The 15,009-nt window shown below is 40.8% G+C and overlaps 1 protein-coding gene across 1 annotated transcript in view; it reads right to left on the reverse strand.

The window, feature by feature from the left end:
- Positions 1-11,323, reverse strand: part of SATB1 (SATB homeobox 1) — a 98,634-nt gene extending 87,311 nt beyond the window's left edge. The window contains exon 1 of the mRNA XM_021678797.2: positions 11,292-11,323. The gene's annotated coding sequence lies outside the window, so the exon portion shown is untranslated. The remainder of the gene's footprint in view (positions 1-11,291) is intronic.
- Positions 11,324-15,009: the final 3,686 nt, after the last annotated feature.

Raw genomic sequence — 15,009 nt, forward strand, 5'->3', positions numbered from 1 at the left:
TGTTTCCTATCATCTATTCTTACCGATTTTATATTAGGGACATTTAAAATAATAATGGAATTTTCAATGTATTGGAAATTCATGTATAAATTAGGTCTCACTGACTTCATATCTACCCATATGTATTTTTCTGAGGGATGCATGACTAAGGAATATGAATAGTGAAGCCAAATTAAAATTGCATATTTATTATATATAAAATCATAAATAAAATACTAAAAAATAGCTGCACAGTACAGCTGTTGCTAGAGCATATCCAGTTACCTATTTTGTAGTTGCCTCTTTCTTAACTTGTGTGTTTATTGTGGGATTTAATTCATTAGATAACTAACATGGACTATAAATATACATGCAAATTTCCAGCTGATATGAAGCAAAAAGTTGATAAATAATGCTACAGTGTAACTTTAAAAACAGAACTAGTGAGCCTTGAGGCTATTTTTTAATCATTTATTTTTATTTACTCTGTAAAGACTATTTTCATTTGTATTGTTTTTTATATATATAAATACACTTGGGAGAGAAACAAACAGCATGTTTATGAAAAATTTTGATGGGGACCAGCTTGTAACTGTTTTGAGACTGTATTGCTTTAAAGATGGACAATACCCACTATTGTATTATTTCTACAACTGAAAAAAACACCACAGATTCACATTATACTTAATGAAAATTAAACTCATCTCTCCATAGAAATAACAAGGCTCTCAAAAATAACTTTTTAGTTCACTTTGCACAAAGGGGTTTTGTCACTAAGAATTTACAATACTGCAAGCAAAGGCATCTTCATGGCTGGCATATACCACAGTTTAGGATATAAACCAAATCTTGGGGAATTCTCAATAGGTTTGGGAAATCCAATTGTTTGGCCAACATCCAAGTATGAATAAACGTATATCTAATATACATTTAGCATAACATTATACATGTTCACAGATAACAGTTGTTCACCATAGAAGAGAATACTACCCACTTTAACACTAGTCTACCACAGTTTCCATCAGAAATTCTTTCAAACCCAGAGTTAGTGTAACACCTCTATTATTAAGCAACTCCTACAAAAGAAGAAAAATGACAGTGGGAAGAGTAGTGGAGAAAAGGCAAGGAACCGAGATTTGGGTCTTGCTTCTTCCTTTTTACTAGCCCGCTGAGTGACCCTTTGTAAGTCAGGCAGAATCAGGTTCTGTATCTATAAAGTGGTGGAAAAGAATCTGATCATCTTTAAGACCACATAAAAAATTCTCTGCCCTCAAGTGTAATTAAAAAAAATGAAGTTCACTTTAAAGAGAACATAAAGATATAAGGAAATTTCTCACATGCTACATTAGATGTTTATCTCTATATAAGAGACAGGTGTCAAACAAACAAATAAGGAAAAAAAAAACCCACTAAGGCAAAGAGAAACTTTAACTCACCAGATTCCATCTGTTACATTTGAATTCATGCATAATTGATTATCCATGACTGGTAAGTTCTTTTCTCACTAGCCGACCACAGTTTTCTAAACATTAAGTATTAAATCACTACTAAAGTAGACTACATTTTAGAAACAGCAAGGGCAGAATAAGAATATTTTAAATGAAAAATTACATGCCGGTTAATAATAATACAGCTGACCTATGTTTAAGGGAGAGAAATTTTAATCATGTGCACATTAAATATTAATAGCCTATTCTGTTATTGTTATAATAAGGTTAAGTAGGCTTCTCCATGCTTAAGGAAAGAGGGAGAAGTAGGAATGAATGCATAATGGTGCAAAAAGATACAGAGACGGGAGGCAGACATAAGGAAAATGTGTCAACAATAAACAAGAGGAAATGAGAAAGAAGGAAAAGATGAAGGTGGGAACTAATCTCTATGTGTCATTATGATTGCCAGAGTACTGGCAAAGAAGCAGCATCCTTTTATTTCAATTTTAATCATTTCTGAATTTTAATACCCGGCTCCTTTTGTAATTCTCCTGGCATTCCCCATATGCCTCCATCCCAGCCAAAACACCAGTGTAAATTAAATGGCAGGCAACCACACCACTGATGTAGCCTCCCCAAAGAACCTACCAGGTGACCAAAAGCAAAAAAAGGTATGTCTACCTTACATCCCTGAGGACCTCTAGCCAATTAACTGGCTGAATGTTCCCTACTTTCTTTAATTTTGAAAAGAAGGACAGTAGTTAGGTAATCTACAGATAGAGAATCATTAAAAAAAATAAAGCAAGCCAGTAGTAATACAATAATCAGTGACCATCAGGGCCTGGAAAAATGAGTTTGCTCTCACTGGCACTAAGGAGCATCACATGATTATTTAATTACAGCTCTAATTTTTGTCTCGTGGATGGCAACATATCAACAATTAATAGGGCAAATAGAGGAGACTGTTTTTAAAGAGACAGAATGTGCATGATAATGTAATAGGTCACACAGCAGTGTACTGCTTGAGGAATACTTCCTTTTGTGGAACTAAATAGGGCTGTCTTGCAAATAGCTCCATACAGGTCTCAAAAAGAAAATAAATTTTAAAAGCAAGAGTGTTTTTTAAATAACTTTCACTGAACTTTTCAGAATGTTTCAGATGCATTCCTATTGCAACTCTAGCATCAATTTTAAGGAATGGAGTGAAATCTTTGTTAATACAAGTACTCTAAATCTTAAAACATTTCTTCAACAATGTATATAGCTAAACGAAAAATTTCTTTTTAAGCAATGATCATGACAGATATTTATTCAGTGGGATCCAGAAAAAAAAAAAATCATCATTTTAGTAAAGAACAGGTAGAGGTCAATCAGCCATGGGCCACTAGTCCGTAGTATTTTTGGTTCTATGATATCAGGAAGACCATTACATGGGTGTCCTAACTGCAAGGACCTTAGGGGAGAGCTCTCTGTTGACTCCAGTACAGTCTGTTACTACACCTAACACCAAAGGACCATGAACCTAAACTGAGATTCTTCACCTAATCCTGAAGGTCAGAGGCAATGAGGATAGAGCAGACCCTGGTGCTACTGTCAAAAAATGACAGAGCACATAGTTAAAGAAGAAAAACATTCAATTATCCAGAAAACCGGGACATGTGTAGATTAAGTGTCCAGATAACCCCAGCAAAAAGAGAAAATTAGAGGAAAAAGTCTCTTTTCCCATTAAATCATTCTCAGCACAAGCTAAATTTACTATTTTATTATTAGTTTAGCAAATCTTTAATGAGTGCTCACTATGCAAGGCAAAGGATGCTAACTGTGGAGTTTCTCCTGTTTTATAGAACACAACAGACATGTAGCTTACACTGAATTTTTTTAGTCTTTTAATACCTTGTAAAAATAAATAACAGCAGCACCTAAAAATTCATAAAGTGGAAATATTAGCGGACTTTAAAATGCTATATAGTATAAGTTTACAAGGTCTACATATCCAAACTAACCAGAGGAATTCAAATAGTTAACCAATTTAGTAGCATTGTCTAAGTAAGGCTAAGTCCAGCTTTAAACTCTAGTTCCAGGCACCTTTGTTCTGCCATGCCAGAAGCCAAAGCAAAACCAAGGGTTGAAGTTTGGAAAAGGAAATAGACTTAGAACTACCTCTGTGATCAAGTGCTCAAATGTATCTTAAATATCAGGTTATAGAGAATTGTAAGAAAACATAACTTGGCTACAAAAACGGTGACTAAAATCATTCTACAAAAAGAAGTATGAAGAGGTGCTAAATCAACTCAATAAGCTTTTAATGGCTTATGTTGGCCAAAGTCATCCGAATATAAGAAAATGTAGGCGTCTCAAAATACAATGTGGGAAAGCTAAAACTGCTGAGGGGCAACAATTTCTAATGCTGCTGGCAAAAGTGACCAAGTCAATAACAATTACAAAGAAAGGAGAATAGAAAAAAGAAAAAAAAAAAAGAAGAAGAAGAAGAAAATTGTATATCCCGTGAAAAGTTTTAAAATTAAGTTGTAGTAGAAAACATTTTGATGAAAAAAAAAAAAGAAAGAAAACATTTTGATGATTCTGGACCAAAAATCTGACTCTATACATTCTAAAAGAATATTTTTAAAAGAGTCTAGCAAGTAGCAGCTTGTATGTAAGAGTATACATCATTCTTTTTTAACATGACTGTTAATATACAGTTAACATGTCTCAGAAAAGGCTGTAATTAACTGTCTACTGCTCTAATAACACTAATAAGCATACAGTATTATTAAAATACAATGACTCCATACAAAGTAAGGCTGTCATTTTTTTTTAACTTTTAAGATAATGTTCTAAATTGTTTTTGAGTCCTCTTAAACCACCCAAAAGAGAGCCCACCTCTAAGAATTTTTTTTTAAAGAATAGTTATTAAAATATTGTTCTTTCCATCCACAGCCTGGAGAAATCTGTCTAACATTAAACAGGACATCCAGGTATCATTTCAGTTGGTGAAAATACAACGGAAAAACACCTGGATTATTTTTATCAATTCTATATATTCTTTTAAAATTTACAACTGAAAGCAGTTTAATTTAGTTCTTCATTCACTGATTAAAAAAAAAAATTATCAGTGAATGGGGAGAGGTTTGCTATATCAAGAATCACATAGCCCTGTTGTTAATCTCCAGTGATTTCCATCGTCCGGTTCACTGGAACAGGAAAACTCAATTGCATTCAACATCAAACAGCTAATTATGGATACGCTATATTCAAGACAATCTCCATTTCAAAAGATATCTGCATATACTAGGTTCTATTTTATTTATAGTAATTATCACAATAAAATATTTATAACATAAAACCTCTTTTGCCTTAAAGTTCTTAACATTATAAACATTAAAAGGCCAAATTGTCATTTACATGCTCTTAACGGCACATCTGAAACCCTTGAGTAAGACTAGAAAGGAACCTCCAGCAATCAACTCCACTATATGCCTGGCTTCCTGGAAAACAGCATCTAAAGAATTCCCTCTCACACAGATTACCACCTTTCTTTAAATATCTCAAGGAAAGAGGGTCTAATAGTTTCCCCTGGGACTGCCTACCATATTTCACCACCCAAAGAAGAATGCCCACTGAAGAATTTTTGTTGGTATCTGGTCCCAAATCATCTCCAGCTGAGAAAAAGCAACATCCCAACACAGAGATCTCCCCGGGAAACTCAATGCCTGTCTCTCATCCCTGTGGCTGTAGCCCTGATTCTCCATATGAAGCTGAGAGGAACTTTTTTGGCACTTACCCTCCAAATATCAGAGGCTGCTCTCCAAATCTAGCCCTATAGGAGAGCTCTCAAAAAGTAGTCTTTGATGAGGTGACAATGACGAAGTTCTCTCTGGCACTGCTAGCAAGGCAGAAGCATCCCAAATGAGGTGTTACCAGTTGCCTGTGAAGCAGCTGGACCATTACTGCAGTTCTGAGGGTGCGTCACAAATCAGGTCATAGCTCTGGGTAGAGTCCACCCACTTCACCCGGTACAACGCCCTCCACTTCCTGCACACCTGGGGGGAAGGGGTACAGAGGAGGGGGGGGCCTGTGCAGGTCCACAGACATTCTAGTAAAGGCACAACCAGGTGCAGCCTGACATCTGCTTCTTCTGCAAGCATTTCAGCTTCATTTGGGGGACCTGCACCCTGAGGTACTCAAAAATTTGTGCAACAATAAGCGGCTCTAAAATGAGTGATGAGTGTAATAAAATATTGCAGTTAAATGTTTTATCCAGCAAGATCTTTCCTCCACTGGAAACTGAACCAACTCTTAATTTTTGATTACAAGATACTTCACTACCAAATGTCAAATAACTGGACTGAATAAATTTCAGCAGAACCTAGGGACATAAATGCTGGGGTATGAGTTAACCAATTTTTATCTCTCATAACTAAACTAGATCATCACATAAACTGAATTACATCCTTGAAAGTCCACTGAAAGAGGTGATTAGAATTTCTATTATGAACCTTCAGACAGCAACAACTGTGGAAGTGATACAGAATAACTTGATAGCTTAAAAATAGGCCAATATGCTGGAGAAATGCTCTGCTACTAAATCTCACCCTGAATATATATACACACAATCTGTATCTATTTACTCTGAAATGAAATATCTGATCTTAAAAAAAGACTTTAAAAAAATAAACAGCAAAAGGTACAGTTGGCATAAGTTCAAAAGTACTAAATAATGTGTGTTAATGTGTTGATCACACTCTATGAAGACATCAAGTTTAAATAGACTTACCATTGAGAATAGCACTCAGGAACGATATATAAATTACCAGAGTAGACACTTTTTCTTTGATATAGTGAAGAAGAATCTTGTGTAACAGATTTGATTTATATGCTGTATTAAGACCACATTCTGCTCTGATGTCAATGGAATATGTGATTAGTGATTGACAACTGTGTGTAGATGATGGTGTAAGAGCTACTTATAGAATGTAAGTGAAAATAAGCGTTTTCTCAAGTTAATCCTAAGTTTTAGAATTCAACTTTGACAGTATTTTGATGTTTCCAGGGGTCCTGGAAAAGAAGGGACTTTTAATTTAAAAAGAAAACAATAAATGCATTTAGTATTATTCTTATAAGAAAGTTGAAAAATCTCTTATCTTAAGGTTGGCAGATTAACAAGGAGACAGAGGGGATGAGAATATTTTCAGAGGAAAGCTAACACTATCAATCAATTGATTGATCGATCGATGAGTCCCACTTTGTACTCATGTTAGCAGATCTCCATTAACAACTGAAACATTCCATCTAAGACTTGAAGGTACCACCCTTTATCAAAGTTATTCCCTAAGTAATAAGATAATTTAAGTAATCTATTTGGAACTTTGCAGAAAGTTAATTTAGCAAACACACACTTCGATGTGTTTGAACCTATTTGTCCTGAGGTGAGGCTCTAAGATGACTATTTTAAGTGGCATGCAGCCTCTTTGGGGGTTTTGGTGTTACAGTGGAGGAATGTATAGAAAAAGTGCATAGCATTTCTTTCGACTGGTTCTCACACGACAGAAATAAGATGATATTACTCTTCTTTAAAGTTTTGCCATTGGTAAATGGTAAGAAAAACTCCTCTCGACCCCTACCCCCAACCAGGAAGAGTGTGAAGCCCTGGGTTATAGTACAGGTAGATATTAAAATGGAGACAGAGCCGTTATTTAGTGGTGACAAGAATATAAATACGTGCACTAACCTATAAACTGGTATTTACTTCAGGAAGGTAAGTAATATTTTTCCTCTGATTGCTGAGCTGTCAGTTTAATGCAGCGTAAATAAACAGTAGGTGCCTGCTAGCTCGAAGTAGGAAGTGTTCATTCCACACGAGGAACAGATTACTGAAGCCTGATGCTCATCATGCTGAAACATAACTTTCATTTTACCAGAAAATACACCCTACCGTGGATGATTTTTCGTGCCTGATCTATTAATTAACTTAACTCTGTTCTGTCAAAATGTAAACCAATTTGTTAAAATCATCCCAGAGTTTTGGAGTTTGAAAACCAAATCAATTTGAAAAGCAAGAGTAATGACTATTCTCTAATCTGATCACAAATGCTAAAAATGAATACTAAATATAATAAGCATAAACTATACAAAACTAAAACAAAGTACATATTTAAATATAGAATTTAATAATCTGAGTTACCAAATTTACTCAAAAATCTTCCTCCTTTGCCAATTAAAAGCAACTGGCACCTTTAATATTTTCACAACCTTGTGCTACTTAGGTCCGTTCAATATGTATGCTTATTCTGCTGTCTGAAATATCTAAAAGTAAACCATTCATAAAAATCAAATCACACTCTCTAATTCTAATAGAAATATTACTGAACTCTCCTGAGAGAAGTAGCAAGTTTGAAGATCAAATGATGATACCCTTCCTAACAGCATTCATGTAAAATGTGGGTTTCTTCCCATTTTCTATATACCACAAAGCTCTGACGGTATATAGTGCAACTAATTTTTTCCTTATACACAAGTATTTAGCAAAATCTTTCATGGCATTATTTAAAATGGGAACTCATCTAAAAAAGACAGAAGGCAATTTGGGGAGGTTTCTATTTAAAATGTGGACAAATTCTGATAATTTAACAGTGGACTGCAAAGGAAAAAGGGGCTTAAAAATAATATTTTTGCATTCGATAACAACATGTCTAGACATGGTCTGAAGATTGAGTCAGTCATATGCATTTATTTTATATACTTCATCAATCCCAAGTACTAATATAAGAGTCATCCAACACAACACGTTTTGGAAGAAATGATTTGTTTGTGTAAAGGGCATATCAATGTATGGCCCTCTTGGAAATTTACAGAGGAGATGAAAAACCACTAGAGTGCTTTATAGAGTCCCTGCTGTATATCCATGTTGTGTTTAGCTTTTAATAGTGTTTGTAACCAAAAGATTTTTACAATAATGAGGAACAGGTGCCTGTCACCTGACCTTTTAGGCCTAATTTACAATCCACAACCTGTCACATGAAAAAATAATTGAAAACCTCCTTCAGATATTTCAGTCTCTGCTAATTTAATGTAGTCTTTCTTAACCATCACTCAGCATACCATAGCTTATTCAGTCACAAGTTCATATAGCTGGCAACAGACTTGTCTGCAGAAATAAACCAATACTCATTTTGTTGTTGTTCTTGTTTAAGATGCTGGGAGACAAAAGAACTACTTTTGTAGATTATCAACCAAAGAATATATTAATTTATTACAACAACTAAACAAAAGGCATTCCTTGTGAATACTTTTACATACAAAGAACTATTATTTATTACATATTTCAGCTTGTGGGAAAATGAGGAATGCATTGATTCTGGAAATAACTATTCAGACTTTTGGAAGTTCTTTATGTCTTCTTTCTCTATCTCTTTTTTTCCCCCTTCTCCCCCTTGCTCTCCCCCCCCCCCCCCCCCCCCCCTTTTTAGGCACCCGTTACTTTTGGAGGGAAATCCCCACCTATTCTTTTTTCATCCATCTTTTGTATTCATTATTTAGAAAGGAATACAAAATTGAGCAGTGATTTTTGTTTCTCTTGTATAATCTTGCTACACATAGCCATACTTAAATTTAACAATGCTTTGTATTTTATAGCTACTGTTTACATGTTATGTATTAGATATGACTGAACAACTCTACATTTAAAATACTGTTTCCATTAGAAAAACTATGAAGTAGTAAGTGTCAAATGGAGATGAAGAATAAACATGCCTGGTGTATTTATAAAATGCAGAGTCACTTAAAATGTGCACAAATAGGATACATATTTTGCTACTGTTACATTTTACATAGTATACACATGGTCTAAAGTGTATTTAATAATGCGCCCAACCAAGTTAATTAAAGTATTTATGTCTGGTGACTGTGTTAAACACTTGCAGAGGTAGTGAAAGATACAGCCAGTTACTTCTGCTAACTAAAGTTGAAATTATGCACTTATTATAACCTTTTCTAACAATGTGAGAAAAACAGAGTAAATATATTAAATTTGTTTCACAACAGATGCTTAGGTTGTTAATATTTAAGATGCCTATTCATGCTATTCCTGTCTGCACATTTGTCAAAAATGTAAGCTTGAATGCTAATGTTTGCCAGCAGACTGGAGCAGCCAGTATATGAATGTACTACTGTTCTACTAAAATAATATGCAATAGAAATAAAGGACTGCTGCTAAATCATAGCATTAGTACCCACAGCAGATTAAAGGTTTTTAGAGCGAACACCTCAACCTTGGCTTTTTCCAGGCTTAAAGTACAGTTTTTGTTGTTGTTGTTGTTGTTGTTTGTTTTTGTAGCTACGTTTTACTATAGAATAAATCTTACAGTCCGGACACCTCAGAAAAATCCACTTCAGATAGGGTGTAAATTTCAATAAAGTTTCAACTGCACGAGTTACTTCCTCAGTAGCACAAACACTGTAGATTTTAGGGACTGCTTAGGACAAAACCTGACACTGACCAGTCGCCTTTCACTCATTTCTTACCCCTCCTCTGTCTTCTTGGAAAAGTCAGGTCCCCTGGCCTCCAAGGATGCAAGCAGGGAACCCCAGCCAGTCCGGGTAGAATGGTTTTCTCCTGAGAACAGGACGTCTTTCTGTTTTCCCCGTCTCTTATACAACCGTGTAGAGTCCAAGTCTTACATTTGCCTGGAAATCTGGAATGCCGCGAAGGAAAGTTCGCCGAGGACCGGAGCAGAGGTCAAAGTTGCCAACCAGGGCACTTTGAGAGGCGATCCTGTGGTTGACACTAGTAAGATTTGCAACGCCCCAGTGGAGGTCCGGGCCAAGACCTCCAGAAAGAGTCCTAAGCCCCTCTCCGTCTTCTGGGGTCATCCCAAGAGTCCTGCTCAGTGCACTTGCCCGGTACACGCGTGTCACTCCCCGTACCTGCCACCTGCCTGCTTTGTGCCTCTCTTATCGTGGTTGCCCAACCCACGCTCCGCCGCCCCGGGAGCCTCCGCAGAGAAGCGCTCCGAGAAGGCCGCCACGCTAGGGTCGGGACCGCAGGAGGGAGACACGGTGCGGACCCCGAGGCCGCACCTGTGATGTCTCGGTCCTGCTAGGAGAGCAGCACCTCTTCCTGCCTCCAGCCCTACTCCAAACCCACATTCACTCCAGAAGCCCCTTCAGGGCCGACCTCACTACCGCCAGCGCGGGCTCGAGATGCGGAGTGCCGCGGCTTTCAAATCCCGGCTCCAACTTGAGCGCCTGGGCGCCCGAGTGTTCCCGGGATGGAGAAGTTGCCACTAACTTCCTAGGCCCCTCTCCGCCGCCGCTCCCAACCAGCCGCGCGGGCGGGGGGCGGAGGAAGGAGGAGATGGACCGGGGAAGGATGCTGAGCTTACTTGCGATCCGGCGGGGAACGTTTCCACTCCCCCAGCCTACTCCGCTGGGCACCTTTCTGCCAGCCCAGCTCCGGGGCGCACAGAGAGGCTTTCTTTCCCTTTTCCCGTTTGCTTCCTTCGGTCTTTTCGGTTCCCCTTTTCTCTTCCAAGAGGGGTCATACTGATGACCTGAAGGAGTTTGTTCAGCCAGGGTCTGTCAGGCAGGTGTGTTAGGGTGCCCACACCCTGAGAGAGAATGAATGGCATCTCCAAGTCCCCCATCCCGTGTGCTCTCCCACGCTCGACCGGCCCACCCCTCCCGGGTTCGGCTGAGCACGAAAGAAGGGGTTCGGAGGACCCTTGCCGCCGGACGGCCACGAGAGGGGAGCCGCGCGGCCCCAACAAGGGGCGCCGTGGGTGGGTGCTACAGAGAAGTTTGGATCGATTCCGAAAAAAGAGAGAGAGAGAGATGAAAGAGCAAGAATGGGGGGGAAAAGAGAGGCAAAGGAGCAGAACTCACTCAGGCATGGGCGTTGGGGGCGGCGGTGGCTGTCGAGTGCGGGCCCGCGACCAGGAACAGCTCCCCGGGCTGGCGCGCCGGCGTCGGACTTCCGAGGCGGTGGCTTCTGCCTCTTGTGCCGCCGCCGCCGGAGCTGCGGCTGCCGCGGAAGTTAATTGCAACTTGACTTCAAGTTGTCTTCTTTCCCCATCCGAAGTGGGCGTTTAAAGGGGAGAGCGAGGCGAGGAGCGAGCTAGCGAGCGCGCGGGGCCGAGCGAAGGAAGGGGGGGGAGGGAGGGGATGTTAACGGGGGGGGAGGGGGAGGGGGCGGCGGCGGGGGCGGGAGGGGGAAGGGGCCGGCGGGAGCTGCTCTCGGATCGGCGGTCGCCGCGCCCGCAGTCTGGAGGCGCACCGGAGCGGCCGTGGCGCCCTCCGCGGGAGCCCGCAGCTCCCCGGGGCGCGCATCCAGCCGCGGCTCCTTCGGCCCGGCACGCTGCGCCCGGGGGCTCGGTGGACCCCGCGTCGCCGCCGCTCCCGAGCTTGTGCGACGCGGGCTGGCCGGCGGGGCGGCGAGGGCCCGGCCCGCCTCCCCAGCGCCCGCCCCGGCTTCTCCCCCTGGCGGTGGAGCCTCGGCGGCCGCCGGCTATACTAAACACGCTGGAGCCCGAGCCGAGCCGAGCCCGAGCCGCTGCCGCCGCCACCGCCGCCGCCGCCGCCGCGCGCCGCTCCCAGGCTCCCTCCCAGCGCGCCGGCCGGGGTGTGGGGGGCGGCGGGCCGGAGGGACGAGGGCGGGCGAGAGGCGCGCGCTGGGATTGGCGCCGAAGACCGGACCCTCAGCCGCTAGGGGTAAGTGTGGGCGCCTGGGAGTACGCCACGGGGTGCGCGGCGCGGTTCTCGACGCCTGCCAACCCTACCCCCTCACCTCTCCCCGGCCCCCACCACGCGCACCCCTCCCTTGCCGCCTGCGGCTTCCTCTTGTTGTTCGTTGTTTGGCTGGGGTTTTTTTTGAGGGGGGTTGAGAAGCCGGTGATTGTAGCGTGTGTGCCAGCGGAGGAGGAAGTCAGGTGAGAGGGCCCTACGCAGCCCCCCGAAACCCAGCCGGCGTGGGGTATATCGCTCCCCACTAGGGGCATGTGGGCCAGTTTTTTTCTCTAGTCAATGTTCGGTCGAGACGATCTCTCCTAGGGGGCCTCCTTCCCTTAAACAGCCAGCTCTGTCCATTTCCCTCCATCCTACCCTCGCCCCTCTCAGCACCCATCCACGAGTGCTGCACCCCAACTGAGGAGCACGTGGTGGAAGGAGAAGGAGGGGGACCCTCTTAAAGATCCCCACCCCGCGCCCCTGCCCATTTGTTTAATATGTGTCCTCCCGTCGGCAGCTGTACTTTTCTTTAAAATCCACTGGGAAAAGACCCTGAACTGAGGTCCAATTTCTCCAAAAAGCTGGAAGCAAAGGGGGCAAGTGATGAGAATTTAATGACAGGAAGTGGTGGAGGAGAGGGGCAAGGGAAGCTTCCCAGAAGGTGAATGAAACTCCAAAAACCTCTGCAACAGCAGAGTGACTTGGAGGTTCAGGACCCCAGGCTAAGGAGAAATGAGAACTCCATCAACTTTGCCCCTCTCCTCCTGCCATCCTCCACCCCCACCCCCACCCCACCCCGCTGCTAGGAAGCTAACAGGTCTTTTGTTTTGTGTCGTGTCGTCTTGGGGAAATTTGCATTGAGTATGACAACAGAAAATTACTACTGTTTACTCAAAGTTAAGGGGATTGCAGAAAGGAAAAACAGTCTACTTTTTTCTTCGTGTGTGTGTGTGTGTGTGTGTGTGTGTGTGTAGTTGTTAGGTTCATAGCTTGAACTGCAAAACGTCAGTTTGTAACAATAAGGACTGTAGAGCCGCCTCGGTGTATTTTTAGAAGCTGCACTTTCTTGAGTTCCTTTCACACAAGGCTTGCTCTCTCATTAAGTCCCCATACATAATTGTATTTAGAGAGAAGGAAACTATGGAAGCAGGAGGGAGATTGCTAAGATCTCCATCCCGCCAGCGCGGAGCACTGTTTGCAGTGAAGTTCCTGGAAAGTGACTGTGGGCTGAGAATTCAGTTTTTCCTAAAAGCTCTGTTAGGTCCTCTTCTGTCAGATGTCTATGAATAAAGCACGCCGGGAAAATCCTCATATTCGTGCAGTCTTATTTTATCTTTTACACAGTGGTTGATTCTACTTTCAAGTCCTGGTAACAGCACATCAACTGTGCTGTATTTTTGTGTGGTTTTTCTAAATAAAGGAGGATAGCGCATGTATTCATGCTGCTTTCTGATATGCCAGTTCTTTCCTATCAGTGATAATGGATTCACTGGAATGTCCATCTTTTTCAGTTGATTGTCATTTTATGCGAAGGCAACAATTCCAAAGACATAAGAATATAAAAAGTTTATGAATTAGTGTTATTTTAGAGAATTAACCTTGTTTCTAAGATGCAAGTGCCCACCTCAACTCCTAGTTCTGTAAAGCAAAGGAAAAAGATATAAATGCCATGGGCAAAAACAAAACACAAGATTTCCCTCCTGGACCACTTTCTGCATACATAGGACCCAAGAGACACCAAATCTCCTGCCTTAATTTACCAAAATGCTGAATTGCCTAACTAGTACCAATATCTCCATCTGGGAATGACATCATTTTTGGAATGGAAAGAATAAATTCTCAGTCTTTAATTACTCCTTATTAGCAATTTCTTATACCAGGCAGCTGATTCTCCAATTCTGAAAGGCTGAAAGGGAAGTTAAAAAAAAATTAAAAAAAAAAAAAAAAAAAAAAAAGATTGATTTTTTTTTCCTTTACACACTCTTACATACTCATTTATTTCCCAAAGTTATCAGCTAAGTCCCCCGAATCTAAAGTGTGATATGCTCCCCTGAATTAAACCAAAGGAACATTTTGCCCTGACCTTTTGAATTTGCTTTTTCCCCCCTAAATAGTCTTGAACAGAGAGCTCACAGGCTCTATTATAATACAGAATTATGTAATGATGCATACAGTGCATTAAGTAACATAACTTGATAAACTCTTTTGTAAACCTTGCCCCCTGGCACATAGTAGGAATACATTAAATACTTACTGAATTAAGATGTTAATGAAATATTGTAATTGGCCACAAATTCAATAGTACTAGGATAAGCCTTTTTTTTTTCCAAAAGAAAAAGGTATTTTGTTTGGAAGTTATTAGGGTAATATATTTCTGCTCCTAGATTTTTTTTTAACAAGTCCAAATCTAATTTAAATGGTTGAAAGACAAGTAAATATGAAACATATCAAATGATCAATAATAATAACTAGTGTCAAAAGCTGATTATTTTCTTAGGACAATAGACAACAAATACTGCCTACTAAATAGTGTGAGAAAGATGCAAAGGAAGGATAAAACAGTACTGGCCTTCAAGGAATTTGTTTGGTGGCAAGATGACATCAAAATGTGAAAAGACAACTCAATGGATCCGTAAATGGATGAAATCAAAAGAATATTTGAGAAAATAGATTTTTTTCTTTTTTAGATCAGAGGAAATAGACATCCTGAAGTTCCTGGTTGGAATGTATTTTTGAAGTTAATTTGTCAAGTCAAACCTTTAGGGGCTATCAAGGCAAACACCTTGAGTGAAGGAGAACTTACCACTTACCTACATAAAGGCAGAGATTTTATCTACAGAACAGTTACCACAGGGTAAAGTTCAATGTATATTGTGTG

The sequence above is a fragment of the Neomonachus schauinslandi genome, chromosome 1 (assembly GCF_002201575.2).
Source record: "Neomonachus schauinslandi chromosome 1, ASM220157v2, whole genome shotgun sequence".
Lineage (NCBI taxonomy): Eukaryota > Metazoa > Chordata > Mammalia > Carnivora > Phocidae > Neomonachus > Neomonachus schauinslandi.